The sequence below is a fragment of the Ornithorhynchus anatinus genome, chromosome 8 (assembly GCF_004115215.2).
Source record: "Ornithorhynchus anatinus isolate Pmale09 chromosome 8, mOrnAna1.pri.v4, whole genome shotgun sequence".
Lineage (NCBI taxonomy): Eukaryota > Metazoa > Chordata > Mammalia > Monotremata > Ornithorhynchidae > Ornithorhynchus > Ornithorhynchus anatinus.
The window spans coordinates 62166979-62194641 of NC_041735.1; the positions used below are offsets into that span (position 1 = coordinate 62166979).

Genomic DNA, 27663 nt, shown 5'->3' on the forward strand with positions numbered 1-27663 from the left:
CTCCTTGGCTCCACTGCCAAATCCTGCTAGATTTTCTTATACATTCATTCACTCAATCGAATTTATTGAGTACTCACTCTGTGCAGAACGCTGTACTGAGTGCTTGGGAGAGTACAGTATCAACAACAGACACATTTCCTGCCCACAGCAAGCTTACAGTCTAGAGGGAGAGACAGACATTAAAAAAAAATAATTTAGAGATATGTACTTAAGTGGGGCGGGGATGGGGGATGAACAAAGACAGCAAGTGAGGGCAACGCAGAAGGGAGCGGGAGAAGAAGAAAATGTAACATTCCCGGCTCCACCCCGTTCCTTTCCACCCCCCTGGAGTTAGCCTTGGACTGCTGCCTCGCTGATCTCCCAGTCTTCTGCCTAACTCCCATCTAATCAACTAGAGAAGTGAAAATAAATAAAGCGGACACATGTACAGAGGCAGCATGGCCTAGTGAATAGAGCGCAGGCCTCAGAGTCAGGTCATGGGTTCTACTACCTGCTCCGCCACTTGTCTGCTGAGTGACTTTGTGCAAGTCTCTTCACTTCTTTGTGCCTCAGTTGCCCAGTGGAAAGAGCACGGGCTTGGGAGTCAGAGGTCATGGGTTCGAATCCTGGCTCTGCCACTTGTCAGCTGTTGACTGTGGGTAAGTCACTTCACTTGTCTGGGCCTGTTACCTCATCTGGAAAATGGGGATTAAGACTGTGAACCTCACGTGGGACAACCTGATTACCCCGTATCTACCCCGTCACTTAGAACAGTGCTCTGCACATAGTAAGCGCTTAACAAATACCAACATTATTAAAATAGGGATTGAGACTGCGAGCCCGATGTGGCACAGGGACTGGGTCCAATCTATTCACTTGTATTACCTCTCAGCGCTTAGTACAGTGTTTGGCACAAAGCGCTTAACAAATATCACAATTATTATCTGAGTGCTAAGGAGGACGTAAATAAAATCCTGTGGAGAGTTGGCTGGAGGGATATGACTCAGCGGCCATGACTTCATCAGGGAAAACTGGTGGGAGGAGGTGGGTTTCTAGGAGGGCTTTGAGTATGGGGAGAGTTGGGGGGTCTGAGGGACGGAGGGAGGGAGGTGAAGGAGTCAGACGTGGAAGTACTTATTATGTCAATTCAGCACTGAGGGGCTGAAAGGGATTGAATTGAGATCAGCTGCACAGGAGGTTTTTCACCGTGTCTTTTAATTGGCCTAATTGGCAGCAGCCGGCCCTGACTGCCTGGCACTTCCGAGCTTCCCATTCTCTCTCTCCTCAGGCTAGCGCGGGTGGCCGGGGAGTCGTGGCGGGGACAATGGATGGGAAAATCTGACGTGTTAATCCAACTGGCACGTGGACCGGCTAACCTCCAACCTCCCCCAGGTAGGACTGGTCAGACGGGCCCCGGTCGATGGCACAATGGCAGCTTACGTTAGAGTGGAACTTAGCCCTGGATGGAGCTGCTGCATCAACCCACTCGGGTTTCTTCCCTATATTCGTTCTCTTCTCAGATTGTGGGTTGGGTAGGGAGAATGTCTCTTTTTCTTAATTCTCTTTATTTTTAGAAAGACTTCTCCAGGCCACTTTGTCCTGTAAGCGACGAAGGTCATTTCTGTGATAATGGAATAAAGACCGCTAGCTTGTTGGGGGCAGGGACCGTGTCTATCAACTCTGCTGTATTGTATTCTCTCAAACTCAGTGTTCCGCAACTAGTCAGCTTTCCGTGAATACTACCGAGAGATAATAAGCGTTCAGCAAGTGCTGTAAACCCGTCAATGGGCAGGAACTGTCTCTATCTGTTGTCGATTTGTACATTCCAAGTGCTTAGTACAGTGCTCTGCACACAGTAAGCGCTCGATAAATACTACTGAATGAATGAATTATTGCAGTTGAAATCTTTTCCAAGGGTGCCCAAGGATTCCTTTTACCCCATTCACATGCTGTGAACCCAGCTGGTTGGCCAGTTTCATTCTCATCCTCCAAATGGAGGCAGTAGATCTAATTGATATTTTGGTATTCATTCATTCAACTGTATCTATTCTGTGCTTATGGTGTGCCGATTATTGTACTAAGTGCTCGGAAAAGTACAATACAAAAATAAACAGCAGCATTCCTTGCCCACAGTGAACTCACAGTCTAGAGAAGGGGAGACATCAATACAGATATATAAAATTACAGATACATATATATATATACATGTGTTCTGGGGCTCGCGGCAAAGATGAGGAAAAGTGGGTCTTAGTCTGGGGAGGTTCCAGCCTTAGTATCTAAAAGGTTGAGGGTCTGGAGTAGTTAAAGGGTTATTGAGCACTTACTGTGAGTAGAGCACTGTACGGAGCAGTGCGTAGAGCACTTGGTAGGGTATCAGTGCAATAGAGATGATGGGTTTGGTTCCTGCCCACGAGATTTCAGTCTAGAAGGGGAGACATTGATAGAAATTATGAATATGTACATAAGTGCTGAGGGTGGGGTGAATATCAAGTGCCCAAGGAGTAGAGATCCATAGTGCATAGACAATACAGAGAGAGAGGAAGTTGGAGGAAAAGCGAGCTTAATTGAAGGAGAGGTCCTTAGGGGTTCTGGGCCCCTAACGCTCTCAGAACATCTCCCCATCCCCATCCCAAATCGTAGAGTTAAATATTATTGAATATGGAAGTTTTCATTTTTCCATAGAGTCCCACAAAATTGCCACATGTAATTTGACAAAATCCCACCTTTTGGAAAGGATATCGACTCAGAGCTGTGGAATTCTATCTTGGGAAAGCTTCCATTAGCCTTTCGAGAACGATTTACTGGGATAGAGGTGTATGCGAAGTGGAGGGTGGAAAGGGAAAAGGCTTAATTTTTAAAATGCTTTTAATGGTGTACTCCTTCAACTAGAGGTACTCAGTTTTCTATGCCTGGAGCTCGTTTTCTTAGCCAAAGCAGACATCAACACTAACTCACAGAAAAGGGTCAACATTCAGATACTACTAACTGGTGGTTATTTATGTTCACTCCTCATTTCCTCTACTCCCTCTCCTTTCTGCGTTACCTCTGCATTTGGATTTGTACCCTTTATTCACCCCACTCTCAATCCTATAGCCTTTATGAATATATCCATAATTTATTTAAATGTCAGTCCCCCACACTAGACTCTAAACTCCTGTGGGACAGGAAACACAACTACCAACTATATTATAATGCACTCTCCTTAGTAGAGTGTTCTGCATAAAGTGAGCGCTCAATAAATAGAAATGAATGATTCATGGATCTCCTTTCTCTCTCTTCTCATCTTTCTCCTCCTCTCCCTCCTCTCTTCTTCCAATCTTCCCTCTCCTTTTATATCCTCTTTCTTTTATTTCTTCTCTCACCTACCCCACTCTTCCGATTGTCCTTCGGACTTGTAGGTGTCACTGACAGTCACTTATGTGTGTCTGTGTTTGAGAGAAAGAGAGAAAGATACTACTGAGCCATTGGAGGCATCACAGCCCTGGGCTGGATTGTGCCTATACTAAGTCTCTGTAAGTGCTGAACAAATACCATTACAAAAAAAAAATCCCCCAGAGATGTCCCACCTGCACCTATAACTGTGTCTCCAACTGAATTTCTCAGTTTCCCATCCACCCTGAAGATCACAGAAAATTCCCAAGCAAAGCATAGTGGAGAGAGCAGGGGGCTGAGATGCAGAAGGTCAACGGTTCTAATCCCAGTTCCTCCACTTGTCTGCTGTGCAACCTTGGGCAAGTCATTTCACTTCTCTGGGCCTCAGTTCCCTCATCTGTAAAATGGGGATTAAGACTGTGAGCCTCATGTGGGACAACTGATTACCCTGTATTCACCCCAGTGCTTAGGGCAGTGCCTGGCACATAGCAAGGGCTTAACAAACACCAGAATTAGTATTATTATTATTATTACTAAAGGAAGGGAGAAAGCAGATTGAGGGTGGGATTGAGGGGTAGCAGGTATTTTCTACTAAGATGAAATGAGAGGGGACCAGTCCTTGGCTTGGGGAAAACTGAGGAGTTAACCGGTGGGGGTTACGGCCAGAAAGCTGACGTCTGAATTGTGCCCGTAAAAGTAATTACTCACTGTGATAGGCCTGATCCTGAGGACCGCATCTTCCACCTCTATGGTATTCTCCTGAATGCTTAATACAGTGCTCTGTACACAGCAGGCGCTCAATAAATACTATTGAGGGATTGAGGGAGAGTAGCAGGTACTTGCATCTATGATAGCCCACCCGTCTCCCTCCTCCCATGTCTTGCACCTTGCCTGCCTTTGGATTGCATTATCGCCCCAAGAGCGGTCCTTATTATTAATAATAATAATGATGATGGTATTTGTTAAACCCTTACTATGTGCCAAGCACAGTTCTAAGCGGTGAGGTAGATACAAGGTTTAGAGGTTTTCCCACATGGTTTTCCCCATTTTACAGATGAGGTCACTGAGGCACAGAGAAGTTCAGTGAGTTGCCCAAAGTCACACAGCTAATAAGTAGTGGAGCCAGGATTAGAACCCATGACCTCTGACTCAGAAGCTTGTGCTCTTTCCACTAAGCCACACTGCTTGTTGAGTCAAGCAACAGTCCCTTGGTGGCACTCTCCTCCTCCTCTGAATTGCAGGAAATGGTTAGCTCCCTAACCCACCGGATTTTGTTTGCGTTAGTTGCCCTGCTGAGAAGAGCTGAGCTCAGAGCCATTTTTTTAATGGTATTTGTTACGCGCTTACTATATGCCAGGCTGGGTTGACACCAAGTAATCAGGTCGGACACACTCCATGTCTTATATAAGCCTCCGAATCTTAAACCTCATTTTACAAATGAGGTAAATGATGCATAGAGAAGTAAGGTGACTTGCCCGAGGTCACACAGCAGACAAATGGCAGAACTGGGAGGCTCCAAGTCTTTTCTTTCCCTTTAAGAGGAGGGGTTTTCGGCCCAGTTCTGCATCCCTGAGCAGTGCCGTTTCTCCATCACTCTTCCATTTTTCCAGCTATTGTTAATTGGATTTCATAGCTCATGAAGTCATTAGAAGAATGAAGTACCTACCCTGGGACTTCTCCCTTGAATAACTCCCATACTGGAAACTCCTGGTTCTCCTATCGTGGAGAGTGAGAGTGGGGAATGGCCCACAGAATGTTAAGGAAAGCTCAGTGAGTAATAATGACAATAATGTTGGTATTTGTTAAGTGATTACTATGTGCAGAGCACTGTTCTATGCGCTGGGGTAGATACAGGGTAATCAGGTTGTCCCACATGAGGCTCACAGTCTTAATCCCCATTTTACAGATGAGGGAATTGAGGCCCAGAGAAGTGACTTGCCCACAGTCACACAACTGACAAGTGTACTCACCGTGTTCAGGGCCACACATGGTTTTCTCCCACACTGGCCACACTGTATCCAAATGGGGTCAGACAAATAATCGTCGTAATAATTGGGCCATTTCTTAACCGCTTACCTTATGCCAAGCACTGAAGGAAGTGCATGGGGCTCACAGTCAAGGGCTTAGTAGAGTGCTCTGCACATAGTAAGAGCTCAATAAATGCGACTGAATGAATCCATGAAAGTAGGAGCGAGAACAGGTATTTAATCCCTTTTTTCAGATGAAGAAACTAAGACTTAGAGGAAGTGAAGTGACTCTTCTAAGATCACCCCGCCAAAACACGTCATCAAGCAAACATCTGTTCTGTCAAAATTGAGTGAACTGAAGTACTTAGGACAGTGCTCTGAACAAAATAAGATCTCATTAAATATCTGTGATTGATCAGCAATGAAGAAAGGGGAGAAAGCTATTTTTTATGGTATTTTTAAAAGTGCTTACTATGTACCAGGCACTGTATTAAGTGCTGAGGTAGAAAAAAGCTACCAGGTTGGACACAATCCCTGTCCCACATGGGGCTCACAGTTCGTAATTTCCATTTTACAGAGGAGGTAACTGAGGCTCAGAGAAGTTAAGTGATTTGCCCCGAGTCACACAGCAGACAAGGATGTTGCCGGGATTAATAATAATTATAATCATATTTGTGGTATTTGTTAAGCGCTTACTATGTACCAGCCACTGTTCTAAGTGCTGGGGTGGGTACAAGCAGATCGGGTGAGACACAGTTCCTTTACCACATGAGGCTCACAGTCTTAATCCTCATTTTACAGATGAGGTAACTGAGGTGCAGAGAAGTGAAGGGACATGTCCAGGATTACACGACAGAGCTAGGATTAAAACCCAGGACCTTCTGACTCCCAGGCCCCTAGTCTATCAACTAGGCCACACCGCTTCTCTAAATACTTGCCAGCAGGCCCTAGTGGGATCAGAACTCAAATCTTTCTGATAATAATAATAATAATAATAATGCTGGTATTTGTTAAGCACTTACTATGTGCAGAGCACTGTTCTAAGCGCTGGGGTAGATACAGGGTCATCAGGTTGTCCCACGTGAGGCTCACAGTTAATCCCCATTTTACAGATGAGGTAACTGAGGCCCCGAGAAGTGAAGTGACTTGCCCCCAGTCACACAACTGACAAGTAGCAGAGCAGGGATTCGAACCCATGACCTCTGACTCCCAAGCCCGGGCTCTTTCCACCGAGGCATGCTGCTTCCCTTAGAAGCAGGTTTGAATTCTGGCTCTGCCACTCGTCAGCTGTGTGGCTGTGGGCACGTCATTTCGCTTCTCTGGGCCTCAGTTCCCTCATCTGTAAAATGGGGATTAAGACTGTGAACCTCATGTGGGACAACCTGATTACCCTGTCTATACCCCAGCGATCAGAACAGTGCTCTGCACATAGTAAGCGCTTAACAAATACCAACAGTATTATTATTATTATTTCTGGGCCAATGCTCTATCCACTAGTCAACATTGCTTCTAGAATTTGGTTACACCAAAGGAAGTGAGTTTAGTGAAGCAGCCAAGTCACTCTCCCTCCCTCTTAGTCTCTGAACCCATTCTTGGACAGACGATCTGATTTGATTGTCTTGTATCTCCCCCATTGCCTAGCGCAGTGCTGGGAATGTAGCAAGCACATAATAAATCCTCCTAGACTGTATACTATTGAATAAATGAATGCTTGTTATGGGCAGGGAACGTGTATGCTAATTCTGTTGTCTTGTACTTTCCCGATTGCTTAGTAGAGTGCTCCGCACATAGTAAGAGCTCAATAAGTACGGTTGATTTATTGATACCGAATCGAGTTCGGCATGAACCAGAGGGCCACACCTTTTTAAAGAAAAGCTCAGAAACTTAACATCTGGAAGATAGCCTCCAAATCGAATGTCTTATGGAGAATCCCTGTGGCACTTTCAACGTTTCATGATGATTATTGCTATTTCTTAGCACTTATTGGGTGCTAATGATGTATTAGTACCTCAAACATGGAGCTCGGGGGTCCTTTTGACATACGACAAGGCATGGGGTTTATATAGCCTCTTGGAGCCGATTAGAGTTTCTTCAGGATGCAGAGATATTGGTTAGGAGGGGGATGGACTAATCAAGCTCATGATTTATTAAACACTGGAGCTTCAGGAGTTATCAGAGGGTCTGTCGTCAGAGGGCAACCACCTCTTGCGTCTTACTCTCTGTCAGTCACCGGAGCAGGAAATCCAGATGACTTCAAAGAGATTCCTTTGCGTCCATCGGACACCCAGAATCGTGTTTAATCTCTGCGAGGGGCTTTCTTCTCCATCCCCCGCAAGTCAGTAGCAGCTCACAACATTTATCAGTTGCTGCTAAGGATGTCACATTTTTAACACGCCAACACCTTTGATTTCAGGGGGTGAGAGAAAGAGAGAGGCTATTTAGACTGATAACGCTGACCCTGGGGTGGCCCTGAGTCGAGAAGGTTGTCATTCTCAGTTCTGGTCTGCCCTGACTCCAGGGGATGGGGAATTTTCAAACTTTTTTGGGCGAGTTTCCTCTGAGAAATAATAAATAGCCGACCCCAATTTATTTGGCAGTGATACTGTGAGGATCCAGTGGATACAATCCTATTAAAAAACACCATAAGTGCTATTAATAAATGGAAATCCTGCATGCAAAATTCAAGGTGGCATATTTTAAGGATATAAAGATATAATCTGAAATGTGACATTTAGGACTTTAGAATGCTATTCAGCTCTGATTTCTTTGAGAGGTTTATCTGGTTGTCGGGGGGTTTGATCAAATGCTATGGACTAAAGCCTTAGGGCTGAAAGGAGAGATGTATGAAAGATCGATTTGGGCAGGTCTGTCTCCTGTTTTATCCAAAAACTTAAGTCTCGGTGTGTGAATCAACTTGTGGGTCCCTTCAAAAAGCAGAAGCTTCAGGATTAATAAGAAGATCTTCCCGCAACAGCAGAGGAGCTTATGAATGGTAAGACCAAAAAGCAATTGGTCCTCTCAGGTCCTTTAAGAAAATAATTTCTGAAGAGTTTTAGTTTCAGAGCAGTGAGGCTGGAAAGTGAGGCAAAGCCAATGGAAGTTGAGGATCCCGCCTTCATCTCCTTTGGAAAATTTTCACCCACAGGTGTTTAGGCCCAGCAAAGCATGTAATCCGCCTCCAGTCAGCTTAGCCGCTAATCACATCGAGAACGGAGCGTGTGACTGAGGATCGAGGAAATGGCGGTTGGCACCTGTTTTCGCCGTCTCCATTTGTTTTTCTTCTCCCGGCATTTTACACCTCCTAATTTAATTTGTGACCAGCCGCTTCCTCACCCCAGCTGTCCTGGCCACAGAGCACACATTCCAGCCGGGGTTACCGGCGGCTTACGGGGGCCCGGGGCCCGAGCCAGGAGAGTTAGCGGAGCTCTCCTAGCCCGGGCTTTCGGCCCTCGCCGCCTCAGCCCACGGCGAGCCGGGTAACGTGAGCCGCGGGGGCTGAGATGGAGTCAGCATACTTCAGATTCCACCGGCCAGCCTTTCCCATCCTGGTGGTGCCTTTGGAAGGATGAAATAGCACTTAGGTGACGCGGCGGGGGACCGGAGGCGAAGCAGTAACAGGAAATCGAGGGGTTGGTTTTTGAGCGGGTGGGCTGGGTGAAACGTGGAGCACGAATGAGTTACATTTGACCCGTCGAGAAGCTGCAACTGGGGGAGAAGAGTGTTCCTCTCTGGGACTTCAGAGGAGAAGTCAGTCCCTAGGTGAGGTCATTCAGGAGCAAATGTAATTTCTTGGCCCCTAGACAACAATCATTTAATTCTCTCCTCCATGGCCGTGCTAACTGACAGTAAGATATGTGGGAGAATGTGCAGAGGAGGGGAGAATCATCAGTTTAACTACCTGTTCTCCCTCCCCGTTAGATTGGGAGCCCCACGTGAGACAGGGACTGCGTCCATCCTGCTTATATTGTATCTACCCCAGAGCGTGGCACACAGTAAGTGCTCAACAAACACAAGTGTTAGAGCCGCAAGAGCCGAAGAACGGGACCCTGCGGGCTAACGAGAATCCAGCACTGCGGCTCAGCTTCCACTGCCATGCTTGCCTTTCCGGAGTTGCTGAAGTATGAGGCCAGTGATGTCATTTCATTCAGTGGGCCCTTGCTGTGCTTCTGGGACCAAAAAGCGTATTCTTTTTCAGAAGCAGCATCTTCTGTTTGCCACCTAAGCCGAAGAAAGGAGTTTCCGATGACATCATTTCCACACTAACCCACCTGTTTATGAGGGGAACGTGGATGAAAAGAGAAACAGTTTCAATGTTTTGTTTTAAATAGGAAATAGGAGGTCCGAATAGTCAGCGTTTTCCAAAAAATCAACAGTAATAACTGTGGCATTTAAGCATTTACTGCGCATCAAGTCCAGAGTAGATAGGAGACAATCCGATAAACAACAGCCACAGGGCAGTGGCGGTCTAAGAGGGAGGGAGAACAGGGGTTGAATCCCCATTTTCCAGGTGAGGAAACTGAGACCCAGAGAAGACCTTCCTGAGGTCCCACAGAAGGCAAGTGGCAGAGCTTGGGATTAGACCCAAAATCTTCTGAATCCTAGGCCTGTGTTCTTTCCATCTGGCTAAACTGTTTCAAAGGAGGTACCAGGTATTTTGAAATATATAGTTTCCCATGCTACGTCCTATGACTTGCCCATGTGAGCAAGAAGATCTTTTGTTTGTTATCAGTGACCTTGCTGCCAATATAAATCGAAGGACTAGTGTGTGTGAACCAGCAGACGTGTTCCAAGATTATTATGGTCTCTGTTGAGTGCTTATTTTATGCCAAGCACAGTTCTCAGTGCTAGGGTTGATACATGCTAATGAGATTGGTCACAGTCCCTGTACCATGTGGGGCTCACAGTCTCAATCCCCATTTTACAGATGAGATAACTGAGGCCCAGAGAAGCAAAATGACTTGCCTACGGTCACAGAGTAGACAAGTGGCAGAGCCGGGATTAGAACCCAGGTCTGTGTTCTATCCACTATGCCATGCCATCCAAATATCTACAATTGATCTCCATTATAAGCGTTACCTGCTGGAAAAATTAAGCTCTGAAAGTTCCCACAGTGCCCCTGATCTCTCTTGCCTGGCACAAAGTAAGTGCCTAACAAATACCATTATTATTAGTATTATTACTACTTTTTAACCACTTACTATGTGTCAAACACTGTTCTAAGCACTGGGGTAGATACAAGTTAATATAGTTGGAAACAGCCCCTGTCCTACCCATATAGGCTTACACTCTTAATCTCCATTTTACAGATGAAGTAACTCAAATCCAGAGAAGTGAAGTGATTTGCTAGAGATCACACAGCAGACAAGGGGGTGGAGCTGGGATTAGAACTCAGGTCCTTCTGACTCCTGGGGCCTGAGGAACACACTTTCCAGTGGTTTGATAGGTGGAAATGAGTGAGAATTCAACTTACCCCAAAGGAACGAGACAGCTCAGTGTCTTGCGGGAAACTTTATATTAACACCATGGTCCTCTGGATTGCCTGGGAACAGTTTGGTGCAATTTTGGATTAATATTGAAGAAAATAATGATAATTATAGTAATTCTGGTACCTATTACTGTGGTACTAATTATAATAATGATGGGCAAGTCACTTCACTTTTGTGGGCCTCATTTACCTCATCTGTAAAATGGGGATTGAGGCAGTGAGCCCCACTTTGGACAGGGACTGTGTCCAACTCGATTTGCTTGTATCCACTCCAGCTCTTAGTACAGTGCCTGGCACAAAGTAAGTGCTTAACGAATGCCATTATTATTATTATTTTTATTATTACTTGTTAACCACTTAGTATGTGTAACACTGTTCCAAGCACTGGGGTAGATATAAGCTAATATGGTTGGAAACAGCCCCTGTCCTACATGAGGCTTCCACTCTTAATCCCCATTTTACAGAGGAGGTAAATGAAATCCAGAGAAGTGAAGTGAGACTTGCTCAAGATCACACAGCAGACATGTAGCGGGGCTGGGATTAGAACTCAGGTCCTTCCGACTCCTCGGTCCGTGCTCTATCCACTGAGCCACGCCGCTTCCCCAAGAGACCAGGCTGGGAAAGGTTAATCTACGCAGGCAAGTTGAACGTTTGCTCCTTTGACTTTTAGAGCTCGGGGTTGCTGACTAACCAGTTCTCGGGAGCAGGCCAGCCGGGCCCAGAGAGGGAGTAGCAGCTAAGAGGAAAAGAAGGTTTGGAACCGAGCTCTGTAAACAATTCTCCACAGTTCTGGTCTCTCTCAAATTGTTTTAGGTTGATCCGCTTCCGGGCAGGAACTCTCTTCCTACCCAAGGAGCAGAGATTTAAATAAACCCCCAACATCTTCAGATTTGGCTCCAGACTCGTGCTCCAAAAATGAAGAACAATTCTCGTGTGGGAGAGGAGGAAGTGCCTGGGGAAGCGACTGTTTATCAAAGGAAATCGTTTGCTCCTTGAGCCCTGCACGCCTATCACCCGAAGACTCAGGAGACAAGTGACTTTGAGGGATGTGAAGGAGAGGTCACGGTCGGGGGGCGAGAGTTCTGAATGAGGGGTGTCCATTGTGAGGGGAGGGGGCCCAGGGTGGGCTACTCACCGAAGGCGATGACAGTTCGAGAGGAGTCAGGGAAAGGTCACGTTAGAGTCTTAATGAGCCCAAGAGGTTGAGGAAGCCCCGAGGTATGATGGCGGAGTCAAAGGTGGGAGGTCAAAGTGCGGGAGACCAGGCGGCTGATTGATTCCCGGCTTTCCTCTGGTCTGTCCCTTGGTCAGAGAGGTACACCGTCGGATGCCTTTAGAATAATTACGGCCCCTTACCGTGTGCCAAGCACTGTGCTAAACACCAAGGTGGATGCATGATCATCAGTCCCTGTGCCACGTGGGGCAGGGAATGTGTTGGTTATGTTTGACTCTCCCGAGTGCTTAGTACATTACTCTGCTCACAGTAAGCGCTCAGTAAATACACCTCCTCCCTGCCTTGCAGCTGACTTCTGCAGCTTGGGAGTGGAGCCTGTGTTCCCACAGCCCCGGGATGGAACTGAAAGGCTCTGGAACCGGTTGAGGAGAGGCCGTTCGTGATCAGGTGGGTGACACAGCTAGGAAGCGATGAGAAAACGGAACATCTGTTGCATTCCAGCCTCCAGATTCCAGACAGAAAAAGTCGAGCAAAAATAGTACATGCCCTGGGGAAGGAAAACTGACAGAAAAGCAAGACTGGGGGAGTCTTCGATGTGAACTGTACCTTATTTCATTTTCACTTCCCCTGCAAAGCACACCCGGCTTTACCTTTCTCATGAGAAGCAGCTTGGTGTAGTGGATAGAGCACGGGCCTGGGAGTCAGAAGGTCATGGCTTCTAATCCCAGTTCCACCACTCGTCTGCTGTGAGACCTTGGGCAAGCCACTTCACTTCTCTGGGACTGAGCTACCTCATTTGTAAAATGGGGATTAAGACTGGGAGTCCCATGAGGGATAGGGCCTGTGTTCAACCTGAATACCTTGTATCTACCCCAGCGCTTAGAACAGAGGCTGGCACATAGTAAGCACTTAACAAATACTATTATTATTATTATTATTATGGCCCTCAGATGATAAACGAATCTCTGCTAATTTCTACAGTCCATCAGTTGAAGATTTATGTGCACAAAGGCTGGCTGTCTCTGATACCTCAGGCTTGGCAGGCCTGAGGAAGGCACTGGCCTGTCCAGTAATGACCGTCGTGCCACTGGGGTAAAATCCCCACTTCTATTTGTGTTTGATGTCAGTGACATCATCTGAGACTCATTTTGCAGATGCTTTTTGTCCAGATTCTAAAAGGGAACTTCAAACTTTAGTCTGGGGGGTTGACTGGCATGAAATCCGAGTGCATGTTACTGCATTGCCTCTACCAAGAGAGAATTTGGCCTGAACTTGAAAGAGGGATGAGAGAATTTATTGAGCACCCACGGTAGTTTTCTTGAGGATTTCTCTGTCAATTACATCAGTGATGATCTCCGAATTGCTCGGGATTTGGAGGCAGGAATATTTCTTAATCAGGACAAGTTTTTGATTGAAACTTTACTAAGGGATCTAGAATAGCACACAGAGTGAGCTATGAAGCATATTATGGGCTTTCTTAAAGATTCAATCATTCTTTGGTAATCCCTTCATCCCTCTAGTCATGTGATTTGCTCAGTCCCGTAGTTATAGTAGTAATGGTATTTATTGAGCATTCACTGGGAGTAGTGCTCAATATTAAGCACTTGGGAAGTACAAAAAAGAACAAGTGAAACATTGCCTGCCCACAAGGACCTTACATTCTATTACCAATTTCTCATCTGTTTATCTTCGATTTACGCAATCTGTACAATGATCCCCTTTCGATCGATTTCATCAGGTTATGTCAATTTGTTTTTTCTGATCTACTGTAAACTCCTTGAGGGCAGCAACTGTGATTTTTTTGTCTTCTATATCCTCCCTCCATGAGCTAGTACAGTATTGAAGGCGCCTCTCTTCCATGAGGCCTTCCCAGACTAAGCCCCACTCTTCCTCATGTCCCACTCCCTTCTGGGTCACCTGGACTTGCTCCCTTTGTTCTTCCCCCGACGGCACTTATGTACGTATCTGTTATTTTATTTGTATTGATGTCTGTCTCCCACCTCCTAGACTGTAACCTCATTGCGGGCAGAGAACGTCACTGCTGATTTTTGTGTTGTACTTTCCCAAGTGCTTAGTGCAGTGGTCTGCACACAGTAAGCGCTCTATAAATACGACTGAATGAATGAATACTCTGTACCTAGTAGGTGTCCTGTCAGTATCGTTGTTGATAATATATCGTTTCACTGGGATAAAGCATCTTTTCTCATAGAGTTCAAAATATTTTCTCAATTCTTATCTGATTTATTCTGATAACAACCCCGGGGAAGTAGGGAGATGTGAATCCTTTTTCCATCGTGCCTATGGAGAAACTGAGACACAGGGAATTATCAATGGAAATTCCTGGATGCCAGTTCCTTATGCTATCCTGCCAGTAAGGTAGTGAGATCAGGGAGAGCAAGGTTGTGTAAAATGAATAGAGGGGCCTTTCCACCTTCCCTATACCTGTACCTGTCCTCACCTCCTTCCTTCACCCTGTTCCTCACTCCCTAGCCAATATCTCCTCCAGCCAATCTCCTCTGATTGACAGATTGAGAGGTGGGAGAGATGTAGTAAAGCATTTAAATGAATGATGAAATGGTATATTGTTAAGCTCTTATTATGTGTCAAGCACTGTTCTAAGAGTTGGGGTAGATAAAAGGTAATCAGGTTGTCCCAGGTGGGGCTCACAGTCTTAATCCCCATTTTACAGATGAGGTAGCTGAGCCAAAAAGAAATTAAGTGGCTTTCCCAAGGTCACACAGACTGGTGGCAGAGCTGGGATTAGAACCCACTTCCTCTGACTCCCAAGCCTGTGCTCTTTCAACTGAGCCATGTCGCTTCATGTTGCTTTCTAATCTGAAATGGATCCTGAAGTCTTATTAATAAACCTTTTATCTTCTTCCCATGAATAATACTTATAATAATGAATTTTTTTATTGATATTTGTCAAGGAACTGTTCTAAGCACTGGGGTAGATTCAGGGTAATCAGGTTGGACACCCTCCATGTCCCACATGGGGCTCACAGTCTTTACCCCCATTTCACAGATGAGGTCACTGAGGCACAGAGAAGTGGGCAGGGAATGTGTCTGTTTATTGTTGTACTCTACCAAGCAGTTAGAATAGTGCTCTGCACACAGTAAGTGCTCAATAAATACGATTGAATGAACGAATGAAAGAACATGACTTGCCCAAGGTCACACAGCAGACAAGTGGTAGAGTTGGAATTAAAACGCAGGTCCTCTACCAGGACCTTGCTCTAACCACTAGTCAATGTTGCTTCTCAGTTGTTGTTTGGTGTTTAAGTGCTTACTATGTGCCAAGCACTGAACTAAGCGCTGGGGTAGATACAAGGTATTCAGGTTGTCACACGTGGGGCTCACAGTCGAAGTAAGAGGGAGAACAGATTAATTCATTCACTCATTCGATCATATTAATTGAGTGCTTGGGAGAGTACAGTTTGACAATAAACAGATACGTTCCCTGCCCCCAACAAGCTTACAGTCTAAAGGGGGAGGCGGACATTAATATAAATGAATTAATATATAGGCCTGAAATTTATTATTAATGCATTATATTATTGATAATAACTACACACATTATTAATTTCTTGACTTATTAAGAGTCCAATTCTGTCTTGAAATGGCTAAACTCACATCTCAGGTACTCAGGTTAGACCTCATGAAGATTCTTCTCAAGGCCCTCTAGACTGTAAACTCAGTGTGGGCAGGGAATGTGTCTGTTATAGGGTTGTTTGCACTCTCCCAGGTCTTTAGTACAGTGCCCTGAGCACAGTAAGCACTCAGTAAATGCGAGCGATAGATTGATTGACCCATCTAGAGCTGTGGAAGTCTCATACCGGTCGGCTTTTCGGGTAGACTGTAAAAGGGGAAGGAAAATTCCCCTGGATTTCTGGGTGAAACTGTTCCCTTCGGAGAGTAGTACTGTCTTGGGTGGTACTCATACGCCGTGGGGGCAGTCGGGAGCCAAGACCTGCCCTCTCGAAGATCAGCTGACTGATTTTATGCTCCTGAAATGCTGAATTTCCTCTTTTCACTTTTCGGTAACTCATTCTATGCGTCTGTCTTCATTTATGGAATATGTCAAGCTCATACTGCATGTCATACAATGTTCTAAGCCCCTTGGGTAGGTACCCGTAAATTAGTTTGGATACAGTCCTTATCCCACAGGAGACTCACAGTCTAAGTGGAAGAGAGAACTGGAGAACTGAGGCACAGAGAAGCTAAGTGACTTTCTCAAGCTCACACAGCAAGCAATTGGCAGAACCAGGATTAGGGCCCAGGGTCTTTCCACTAGGCCATGCTGTCTCCTCCTACTTAGAGCCTCTTGTGGAGCAAGGGAAAGGGTAGGAATTGCTTATTTTGAACCTATTCCACCCTCAGCCAAGTGCCTTGCCCAAAATGAGGGCTCAATAAATACCCCAACCATCACCAGGCTGTTGATCCGTCAGTCTTTTGTCAGTAAAGCTCTGACACCTTTTAAGATCTCAGTCTCTCTTTCATTTGTGTGGCATTCTAATCCTGGTTCCAGGGGTGACTGGGAATATGCAGGTATCGTTTTGATCTTCAATGTATCACCTAATAGTTGTGGGGGGACTTTTCTGAGAAAGATGGACTCTGAAACTTCCCCTGGGAACACCTGCTATCAGCAAGAGTCTCCTTTGAAGTCAAATGATTCATTTTCAATCTGCTGTCGTCTTCTTTCCGATTCTGTTTAAAGAGTAAGTCATGTTTTCTGCTTATAAACCAGTGAAATGGGCACCGTAAATCTTCAGTCCGTGTCCTTCTGGAGAAAATGACAGGATTATTTATTAGAATTATTGAAAAAAGTACCCACTGTCAAATATTAAGTTATTAAAATATATCTGCATCAAAATATATGTTCCTAGTGAGAAGCTATATAGTTGATAGAAAAAATTCCCCTAAGACAGGGTGCACTAAATACGTTCAGGGAAGTTCCTTAGGTTCTGTTTAAGACTCACTGATGCTGTGGTGATAAGGATAATAATTTCTGGTGAGTTTTGTCTCCACCTTTACTAGTGGCCATTAGCGCAACGGCTGTTTAGACTGGTGATCACTGAACCTGAACTCCTCAGCCATCTGAGGCCTGGGCTCTATATCCCACATCTCCTGGAGCCCTTGGGATCTGTGGCGCGACACTCCAGGAGCAGCACTGTGGTCCAGTGGAGAGAGCACAGGCTGGGGGGGCAAAGGATCTGGCTTCTAATCTGCCACGTGTCTGCTGGGTGACCATGGGCAAGTCATTTCACTTCTCTGTGCCTCAGTTCCCTCAGCTGTAAAGCGGGAATTCAATATCTGTTAATTATGGTCTTTGTTAAGCACTTACTGTATGCCAAGCACTGTTCTAATCGCTGGGGTAGATTCAGGTAATCAGGTTGCCCCACGTGGGGCTCACAGTCTTAGTCCCTATTTTACAGTTGAGGGAACTGAGATACAGAGAAGTGAAACGGCTTAGTCAAAGTCACACAGCAGCCAAGTGGCGCAGCCGGGATTAGAACCCATGCCCTCTGACTCCCAAGCTCGCGCTCTCGCCACTAAGCCGTGTTGCTTCTCTAACCTGCTTCTCTAAGCTTCTCACGCTGCTTCTGCCATTTTCCCTCCTACTTAGACTGTGAGCCTGATGTGGGACAGGGTCTGCGTCCAATCTGGTAAAATTAGATCTACTTCAGTGCCTTCTATATTGAGTGCTTATCAAATATCACAATTATTATTACTCCAGCTCCTCCAGTTGGCTTGGGTCCGCGAGGGGGGAGGAATTAGAATCCCAGGGAGGATGAGGTTATTTGTGATGAAGGTCTATTGGCCTTGAGTGGCAAAGAGTCTGAGGAGTCTTCCTTGTAAGGATGGTTTACTATTAAAATGATAATAAAAATTGTGCTATTTACTAAGGTCTTACTTTGTGCTTATCACTGTATTAGGTTCTGGGGTAGCTACAGTATAATCAGAGCAGGCACAGTCCCTGTCACACATGTCCCATACATTAGGAAAATAGTCCTTGTTGAGTGCTTATTATGTACCAAGCACTGTGCTAAGTGCAGGAGTAGATACCTGGGGCTCACAGTCTAAAGTAGAGGGAAGATGACAATCCCCATTTCACAGATGAGGTAACTGAGGCACAGAGAAGTCACTTGTCCAAGGTCACACAGCAGATGTGTGGCAGAGCCAGGATTAGGGCCCAAGTCCTCAGACTCCCTTGTCTGGGCTCTTTCCTACAGGCCTTGCTGCTTCCCCAATAATTATGGCATTTTTTTTATGCACTTCCCATGTTCCAGGCACTGTACTAGGCACTGAGAAGCAATACGAACAAATAGGTTGGACACAAGCTTGTCCCATGTGGGGCTCACAGTCTCAACCCCCAATTTACAGATGACCTAACAGAGAAGCGAAGTGACTTGCCCAAGGTCACACAACGGACAAGTGGCAGAGTCAGGATTAGAACTCATTACCTTCTGATTCCGAGGCCCGTGCTCTATCCACTAAGCTATGCTGCTTCTCTAGTACCTAGTGTGCTTCCCTAGTACTCCGTGCATTGCTTATCACCTTATCCATAAATGCCATTATCATTTTCATTATTTTTATCGTTGCTTTTAGGGAAAATAGTTTCCTGGTAGCAGGAAATTTCCTTCTCACATTTAATTTTCGTTCTGCTTGGCTGTTAAATCTCAAACAAATTCCTGAGTCGCTTTCTGCCTTGATCTTTCCATCTGTGAAATATTATTCACCACTTAGCAGATACTGCCATAAATCAGTAGGCTCAGACCAGGGACTCAGACCTGTAAAAATGTCTTTGAGATTCTCAGACGGTAGAACGTTATGCCACGTGGAGGACGCGAGCAGGCCGCGGCGACAGAAGTAGCCTTGGCAGCGGGGAGCTGGGCCCACAAAGCCGTTGATTGCTTCATTCTGTGGGACATGGAACCCGTGGCCACACGGTCGAGACTAAGGATCAACTCCAAATGACTGAGTGGAATGAAATTCACCCTAGAAGGGCGCCGGTGATTTTTGACGGTACGCTCGCTGACCCATTCCGCCTGATGAATAAAAGGCTTCCAGAACCATTAGCCTAAGGTGGCGACGCTATCTACCTACGGCAGATGGTCTGAATGAAGTCTACCCGTTAGACTGTGTCCTGAAATTCCCCAAGGGAATTTCTAACGTGACATCCAGCGGCCATTCCGCCTTCATTTGCAACTCCCTCCTGCTTCGTATCCGGCAGACCATCATCTCCCCGATCTTTGAAGCCCTGCTAAAATCCTATCTCCTCCAAGAGACCTTCCCTGGCCGACTCCCTCATTTTCCCACCCTGTTCGCCTCCCCCATGTTACCTTCGCTCTTGGGTCTGTACCTTTTAATCTCTTCATTAGTCACCCCACCCCCCAGCACCACAGTGCTTAGATACAGATCCTTATATTCTGCCATTTCCCCGGTCTGTCATTTTTTGTACAGTCTGAAAGCTTATTGGTGGGGTTGTGACTACCAGTTTGATTATACTGTACTCTTCTAAGTGCTTCCTAAAGTGTTCTGCACACACTAATTGACTGAATTAGAGAAAGGCATTTGGAACGTGTTTTGTTGTGACTTGTGCCTGTCTGGGTTCACCTCTTAGAACTTAAATATTCCTAGAACGTTTACTTGTAAACATTTTATGTCTGTCTCCTCTGTTAGAATGTAAACTGCTAGGGGGCCGGGAACAGACAAGTTTATCCTTTCTGTTGTATTTTCCCAAGTACAGTGCATCACACTCAGTGGGTGCACAGCAAGTACCATGAGCCCTGATAAATACTCTGTTCTACTATTGAATTTCAAGAGACACTTGCAGAAGTGGAATGGCTTAGTGGAAACAGCACAGTCCTGGGAGTCAGAGGACCTGTGTTCTAATACCGACTCTGCCACTTGCCTGCTGTGGCACCTTGGGCGAGTCACTTAACTTCTCTGTGCCTCAGTACCCTCATCTGCAAAAATGGGGATTCAATACCCGTTCCTCCTACTTAGATCATGAGCCCCGTGTGGGACCTGATGATCTTGTAACTATTCCAGCACTTTTTACAATACTTAGTACATAGTAAGGGCTTTAACAAATACCCCAGTTATCGTTTGGTCTCAAGGCTTTTAAATTCTGGGCATACGTCCTGCCAGTATAATGCAGGTTTTGATTCACATCTTAGTTGAACACTGCTAAGGGATTAGGAGACATTCTGACACCGGAACAGGATGCAGTTGGTGTCGGAAGAAATGGTTCCTATGTGCAAGCAGCTTTGGATAGGGCATGAGTGCTGCAACTCGATTTCTCCCTAACCCGAGATTTTGCAGGAGCACAGTTTCCACGTTAAAAGGGCCGTGTCTTATATTCCGTCCTGCTGGTCTCCTTTAGTGGGGAACTAGGAATGCGGTAGGTGACTAGAACCCAAAGAAACTGTGGAAATGAGTCAGGATACCTTAATCAATCGATCGTATTTATTGAGTGCTCACTGTGTGCAGAGCGCTGTACTAAGTGACTGGAAGAGTACAGTACAACAGAATTAGCAGATCTGTTCCCTGATCATAACAAGCTTAGAGTCAACCTCTACTTGCTTCAGTTAATCCAATTCTAGAATTGGATTAATGATCTAATAACTGTGGTATTTGTTAAGCACTTACTATGTGCCAGGCGCTGTACTAAGCACTGGGATGGATACAAGAAAAGTGAGCTGGACACAGTCCCTGTCCTCTGTGGGGCTCACTGTCTCGCTCCCCATAGAAAAGCAGTGTGGCTCAGTGGAAAGAGCACGGGCTTGGGTGTCAGATGTCATGGGTTCGAATCCTGGCTCTGCCACTGTATGACTGTGGGCAAATCACTTTACTTCTCTGTGCCTCAGTTCCCTCATCTGTAAAATGGGGATTAAGACTGTGAGCCCCACGTGGGACAACCTGATCACCTTGTACCCCCCCCCCCAAGCTCTTAGAACAGTGCTTTGCACACAGTAAGCGCTTAACAAATACCATCATTATTATTATTTTACAGATGAGGTAAATGAGGCACAAAGAATTGAAGTGACTTGCCCAAGACACCACAGCAGACAAGTGGTGGTCAAGATGAGAAGCCATGACCTTCTGACATCCAGGCCCATGATTTATCCCCTATGCCGTCCTGTTTCTCATTGACAGAGTGATGTAGGAATTCATGAGATAATGTATTTAATTCTTTTGATGCTTAAAGGTGGTTCTTTGCAGTTAATACTCTCACAGTTAACTAAATTCAGAATTAGTTAACATTTCTTGCGCATCCGTTATGATGGAATTCTGTGGGGGTCGGGAAAGGTCATGGATTTTTCTCCTACTCTTGCTGAAGCATTGTTGCAGTTTTTGTTGTTGTTTATAATGATATTTGTTAAGTTAATCAGGTCAGACACGGTGCTTATCCCACATGCAGCTCACAGTCCAAGTAGGAGGGAAGCAGATATTTAATTCCCATCTTTCAGTAGAGAAACCTGAGATAGGGAAAAGTTAATGACTTGCCCAAGGGTCACACAGCAGGCAAGAGGTGGAACCGAGATTAGAATCCAGGTCCTCTGGCTACCAGGACTATGCTTTAACCACTAGGCCACGCGCTTGAAGATGAAAAATTCTTCTGTCCATATGATCTTATTAGGGATAATGGCTACCTCCAATCCATAAATAAATCAGAATATTTTTTGAATACTATTTGCCGGGCAGTTTACTAAGCTTTGGGTACAAAATAATTACTATAAATTCTAGAAAAGAATTAATAGTCAAGGTCCCTGACCTCAAAGAGCTTGCAGTTTAGCAGGGGTGATTGACACTAAAATAAATTCCATCTAGGAACAGAAATGGAGTTGAAAGACATGCACACACACGCTAGGGGGATGGAGAGGGAGCGCTCGTTGTTATTGTCTTATGCCGTCCAGTCGTGTCCGACCCATAGCGACTCCATAGACACATCTCTCCCAGAACACCCCACCTTCACCTGCAATCGTTCTGGTGGTGGATCCGTAGAGTTTTCTGGGTAAAAATACGAAATGGTTTACCGTTGCTGCCTTCCGCGCAGTAAAGCTGAGTCTCTGACCTCTACTCTGTCTCACGCCGCTGTTGCCCAGCACGGGGGACTTTTGACTTGTAGCCGATGGCCTGCCACTCGCTAGCCACTGCCCAAGCTAGGGATGGCATGGACAGGCCTCTGCCTTACTCTCCCTCCTATAGTCGTGGCTGCTAAAAGACTGGAAACTCTCCGACTGCGACGGTGAGAGGGGAGTCGGTGTTTAGGAACCACCCGAAGTAGCATTTGGGGGCAGAGCGGGATATAAGGTTGTCTGGGCCTTTTGGTTGGGAGGTCTCAGGGTTACATCTCGCGGCCCCTGCCAGCCGCCTTTGGAAGTGTTACCGGACACGACAAATTGGCCAACGATTTCTCAATCTGCGATTTCAGGCCGAGTGGCCAACGGGCCTCCAACGGGCCCCTCAGGGATGGAGCGGCACTGCCACCTTGTGAGAAATCTTGAAAAATGGACCGTTGAAAAGTCATTCATTTATTCATTCCATCGTATTTATTGAGCGCTTAATGTGTGCAGAGCGCTTGGAAAGTACAATTCGGCAACAGATAGAGACAATGCCTGCCCAACAATTGTTGACACTCCCGAGGGCCGGGGCTCTCAGGTGTGTGAGAAAGTGGTGGAGTGTTTTTGTCTCTTTAATTTTAAGATATATAAGGGCCTATTTTGTACCAGCAAGTGCTGGGCTGGAGGTACTGCACATAGTAAGCGCTCAAATACTATTGAATGAATGTAAATTAATCAGGTTGGACACATTCCCTGTCCCACACAGAGCTCAGTCTTACTCTCCATTTTATAGACGAGGGAACTGAAGCAAAGAGAAGTAAAGTGACTTGCCCAAGATCGCCCAGCAGACAAGCGGGTTTAGAACCCCGGTCCTTCTGATTTTCAGGACCGTGCTCTATCCATGGGGCCACACTGCTTCTCTGAAGAGGTTCTGCTCTCACAGAGCTCTGCTAAACGCCGTTGTCTCTACCTCAGGCTTTTTCTCTGTGAAGCTACCTAATGTTGAATTCTCATTCAAAACATAAAAAGAATGTCATTTATTAAGTCCTTACTCTGCGCTAAGCACCGGGCTGGACTGCCAGATGATCAAATCGGACAGTTCGGTCCCACATGAAACTCACAATCTAAGAGGAGGGAAAACTGGTCTGTTAACTCAGTTCTTCAGATGAGGGAACTGAGGCACAGAGAATAATTATAATAATAACTGTGGCATTTAAGTGCTTATTATGTTCCAACCACTCTAGTAAACTTGGGGATAAATACATGGTAATCATGTCAGATAAAGTCCTTGTCCCACATGGGCTCACAATCTTGGTAGGAGGAAGATCCCCATTTTACAGATAAAGACACCGATAAAGACACCGATTACAGATAAAGACACCGAAGCCCAGAAAAGTTAAGTGATTTGCCCAAGGTCACCCGGCAGGCAGATAACGGAGCTAGATTAGATCCAGATCCCTTGACTCCCTGACCTGTGCTCTTTCCACTGGGCTGTGCTGCTTCTCAGTAAGTACTCAATAAATACAAGTGATTGAAGTGCCTTGCCCAAAGTCACACAGCAAGCTAGTGGCAGGGCTGAGATTAGAACGTGCTTTTTTTCTAGGTCTCCCACCTAGAGACCCATGCCCTGTCCATCAGGACATACGGTATTCAAGCTTCAAGACATCATCTTCTCCAAATTTACTTTTATAAGTTGAAATTTTCCTTGATTTCAAAATACAGTGGATGTTAATGGCAAACAAAAGCGCCAGGCACAGAGACACATGATGTCACATGTTACACCTGGAGGGCAGCATGTAAGCCCGTGATTAGACTGTAAGCCCGTCACTGGGCAGGGATTGTCTCTATCTGTTACCGAATTGTACATTCCAGGCGCTTAGTACAGTGCTCTGGACGTAGTAAACGCTCAATAAATACTATTGAATGAATGAATGTAATGATGTCATACATATCATTTTGCAGAAGGACGCTGAATTCCTTCAAACTTGGTGTGTGTCTTCCTCAAAGAGGGCCCCATCGTTCTCCCTGCACCTGGCTTCAGGCGTCGGCATTCCCGATCATCCTCGGACCTTCTGAACACGGGTTTCACTTGTGAGTGGGGGATTTTGGGGGCTGGGGCTGCGGTGGAGGGAGGCTGGCTCATAAAATGAAAATGATAGACGTAAAAGGCCGGACAAAATGATTGTCCACAATAAAGCCACCCTATGTCAAAAGCCTCACATTTTTGTGTAAAATGAGATGTGAGAAGCCAGCCCAGGCCAGAGTCCAGAGTCCAGAAGCTGATTCTGGGGCAATCTGTTGGGTTTTTAGTTGCAGGGCACTTCCTAGTAATAACGCTAGTAATTGTTAAGCTCTTACTGAGTCAAACATTGTACTAAGCCCTGTGCTAGAAACAAAATAGGGTAGATACAGTCTCTGTCTTACATGGAGCTCACAGTTTAAGGTGGAGGGAGAACCGTTATTGAATCCCCATTTTATAGAAGAGGAAACTGAGGCACAGTCAGGCTGAGTGATGTGCCCAAGGTCCCAAAGGCGAGTGGCAGAGGCAGTATTAGAACCCAGGCCCTCTGAGTGTGCTCTTTCTATGTTGCTTCTTATCTTAGAGATGAAAAAGTCTTCTTCCAAGGGTGAAGTTCACCTCTGCCGTCTGATCCTGCCGGCTAACAACCTAAGTATCTTGAGGAATTTCTCTGAGTGTCTCCGTTTAAATCGCTTGTGGTTTCTGTTTGCAACTGGACTGACCTTTCCAGACCCATTTCCTCATCCTCCTGGATAGGAGAGGCTGGTAAATCGCAATCCTCTTGGTTTAGTCTCCACGGCTGACCCTCGGGGAGAGATCACTGTTTGGTGTGGCTTTGTTCTGGTGATGCAACAGCCAAGCTAGAGCCCGAAACACTGTTTCCCTTTCTAAAAGCCCTTGCTGATTTCGGGAATGGGCTCTCTCCGCCCACACCTCTTTCCCCACCGAACCAAATGGGACTTTTCCCAAGAGTTACTACATGTTAATAAACATACTCAGTGAAACCCACTTAAAAGAATGACCTGTTTATGAAAGAAACCCTTTGATAGGTTGACTGTTTTCCCCGTGGGCCACGGCAGAGGGCAGAACCACAAAGAACCCTTTCAAAAACCTCAAGCGAAATGAGAGATTGAAGCAATGGCAAAGGCGGGGCAAAGACGTAGCCTTTTTAAATGGAATAATAAGACCATGAAGCCGTAAATTTCCTTCACCCCAAGAGCTAAACATTCAGTCTTTGCGATCAATCGATCAGTGGTATTTATTGCCTTCTCTCTGTGCCTCGATCTCGTCTATCTCGCCCCGACCCCTCGTCCACGTCCTGCCCCCTTCAAATCCGACAGACGATTCCTCTAGACTGTGAGCCTGTTGTGGTCAGGGATTGTCTCTCTCTATTGCTGTATTGTACTTTCCAAGCGCTTAGTACAGTGCCCTGCACATGTTAAACACTCAGTAAATACGATTGAATGAATTACTCTTCCCCCCTCGAGGCTTACTGAAGGCACAACTCCTCCAAGAGGCTTTTCCTGACCAAGCCCCCCTTTCCTATTCTCTCACTCCCCTCTTTGTCACCCTGACTCGCTACCTTTGTTCTTCCCTCCTCCCAGCCCCATAGCACTTATGTCCATTTCTGTCATTTATATTAATGTCCGTCTACCTACCCTCTAGACTGTAAGCTCACTGTGGTCAGGAAATGCGTCTATTGTTTCATTGAACTCTCCCAAGTGCTTAGAACAGTGGTCTGCACACAGTCGGCACTCGAGAAATACATTTGAGTGAATGGAGTCCTGCTGTGTGTAGGATTAGAACCCAGGTCACCTGACTTTCAATCCTGTGCTCTTTTCATTAGGCCATCCTACCCCGACTTTGGGGAAAATCAGAGATGAAACAGGCACGGAAGCCTCCCCTCCAGACCTTTCCAGTCTCCCTGTATTTGGGGGGAGGAATGAGCTGAGGGAGCCTAGACCCACCTTCATCAAGTAGTGAAAAAACTGGGCATCAATCAACCAAAAAACCAATCAATCGATCATATTTATTGAGTGATTACCTTGTGCAGAGCCCTGTACTAAGCAACCACCCCTCCCTGGATTTGGGATAAAGTAGCAATAATAATAATAACTGTGACATTTATTAACCACTTACTGTGTGTCAAGCACTGTACTAAGCACTAGGGTGGATACAAGCAAATCGGGTTGGGCACAGTCCCTGTCCCACATGGGACTCACAGTCTTAAGTCCCCATATGACAGATGAGGTAACTGAGGCACAGAGAAATGAAGTGACTTCCCCAAGGGCACACCGCAGGCAAGTGGCAGAGCTGGGATTAGAACCCAGGTCCTACAGATTCCCAGAGCTCCGCTCTATCCACCAGGCCATGCTGCTCCTTTAGTAACAGTAGCATGTATTGAACACCTCTTTGGTGTGGTGCACTGTACTAGATACTTGGGAAGTGCAGAATAAAGGAGGGACATGTTTTCTGCCCACTAGGAATTTTCACGCTAATGGAGTGGGACTCTACTCAAATATCGTATGCTCCAGATTGTAAGATCACTGTGGGCAGGGAACGCATCAGTTATATTATCGTGTTGTACTCTCTCAAGATCTTAGTACAGTGCTCTGCATACAGTAAGTATTTAATAAATGTGATTGATTTGGACCACCTCAGAGATCTCCTGAGTCACGGACCCCTAGAATCTCATCTCCGGCCCCTCCTTCTTCTGGGGATGGGGAGTTGGTCTGGGGACATCTGAAGGCGCCGGAACCTGGTTCAGTTGGATTGAGGGGTGGGAGCAGTTAAAGGCTAGAACCTCTTGGGCTCTCCTGGCACTGTGGAACCATCCCAGTATCTTTAATATCCAGGGGACGGGGTCATTCGGGCCCCATGGCTTTGATTCCACCTGCCACTGGAAAGGACATAGGAAATATTGCTTCACTGCCTCTTGTGCCTTCCACTGGGGAAATGTAGGCACCACTGGGTTTCTCTAGGCGAAAATTGCACTTTTGTTTCCTAGAGGCTTGCTCTTGCCCCGTGGGTTTAATCTGGTTCGGGTGGAATTGCCGAACCAAGGTGTCAATGATGTTATTAAAGTGCAACGGAAAATGGGCCCTGCCGTTGGCCCCTTGCCTGCTCAGAACCACACAAGGGTACACAGTGCGGCCTCAGAGACGGAGCCAGAAACACCTCACCAAGCCAACAGGTTGGCTGCCAAAAACAAGCCTGGAAATGACTCTCTCAACCACATCTAGTGCATTTCTCTCTCTCTGCCTCCCAGGCACTTTCCTCAAGCCTAGAAACTGGCTGCTGTGGCCAAAGTCTCAGGGGGAAGAGGGAGAAAAGTCTTGCCAGCTAGCTGAAGTGAGCATTTTTAAACCTGCCTGTCTAGCAGGTGGTGTTTTCAGGCTTTTTAAAATTCTCTCAGCAATTTCAATATCATCATAAGCAGGGCAAGGTCTTGTGATGCATAAGGAAGTACCTCTTCAGTCAATAGGAAACATCCCTAAGCTCATTACACCAGTTTCTCCCAAGGGTCTCTCAAACCAAGTTTTTCAGAGAGAGAATCTACCGACAGAGCATCTCTATTTCTACCTGGCTTTAGTTAA

The 27663-nt window shown here is 46.0% G+C and overlaps 1 long non-coding RNA gene across 1 annotated transcript; it reads left to right on the forward strand.

Moving 5' to 3' along the window:
- Positions 1 to 1227: 1227 nt before the first annotated feature.
- Positions 1228 to 25066, forward strand: LOC114813679. Its single transcript, XR_003761403.2, has 3 exons — positions 1228 to 1371; positions 24010 to 24138; positions 24651 to 25066. It is a non-coding gene; the product is annotated as an uncharacterized LOC114813679 (long non-coding RNA).
- Positions 25067 to 27663: the final 2597 nt, after the last annotated feature.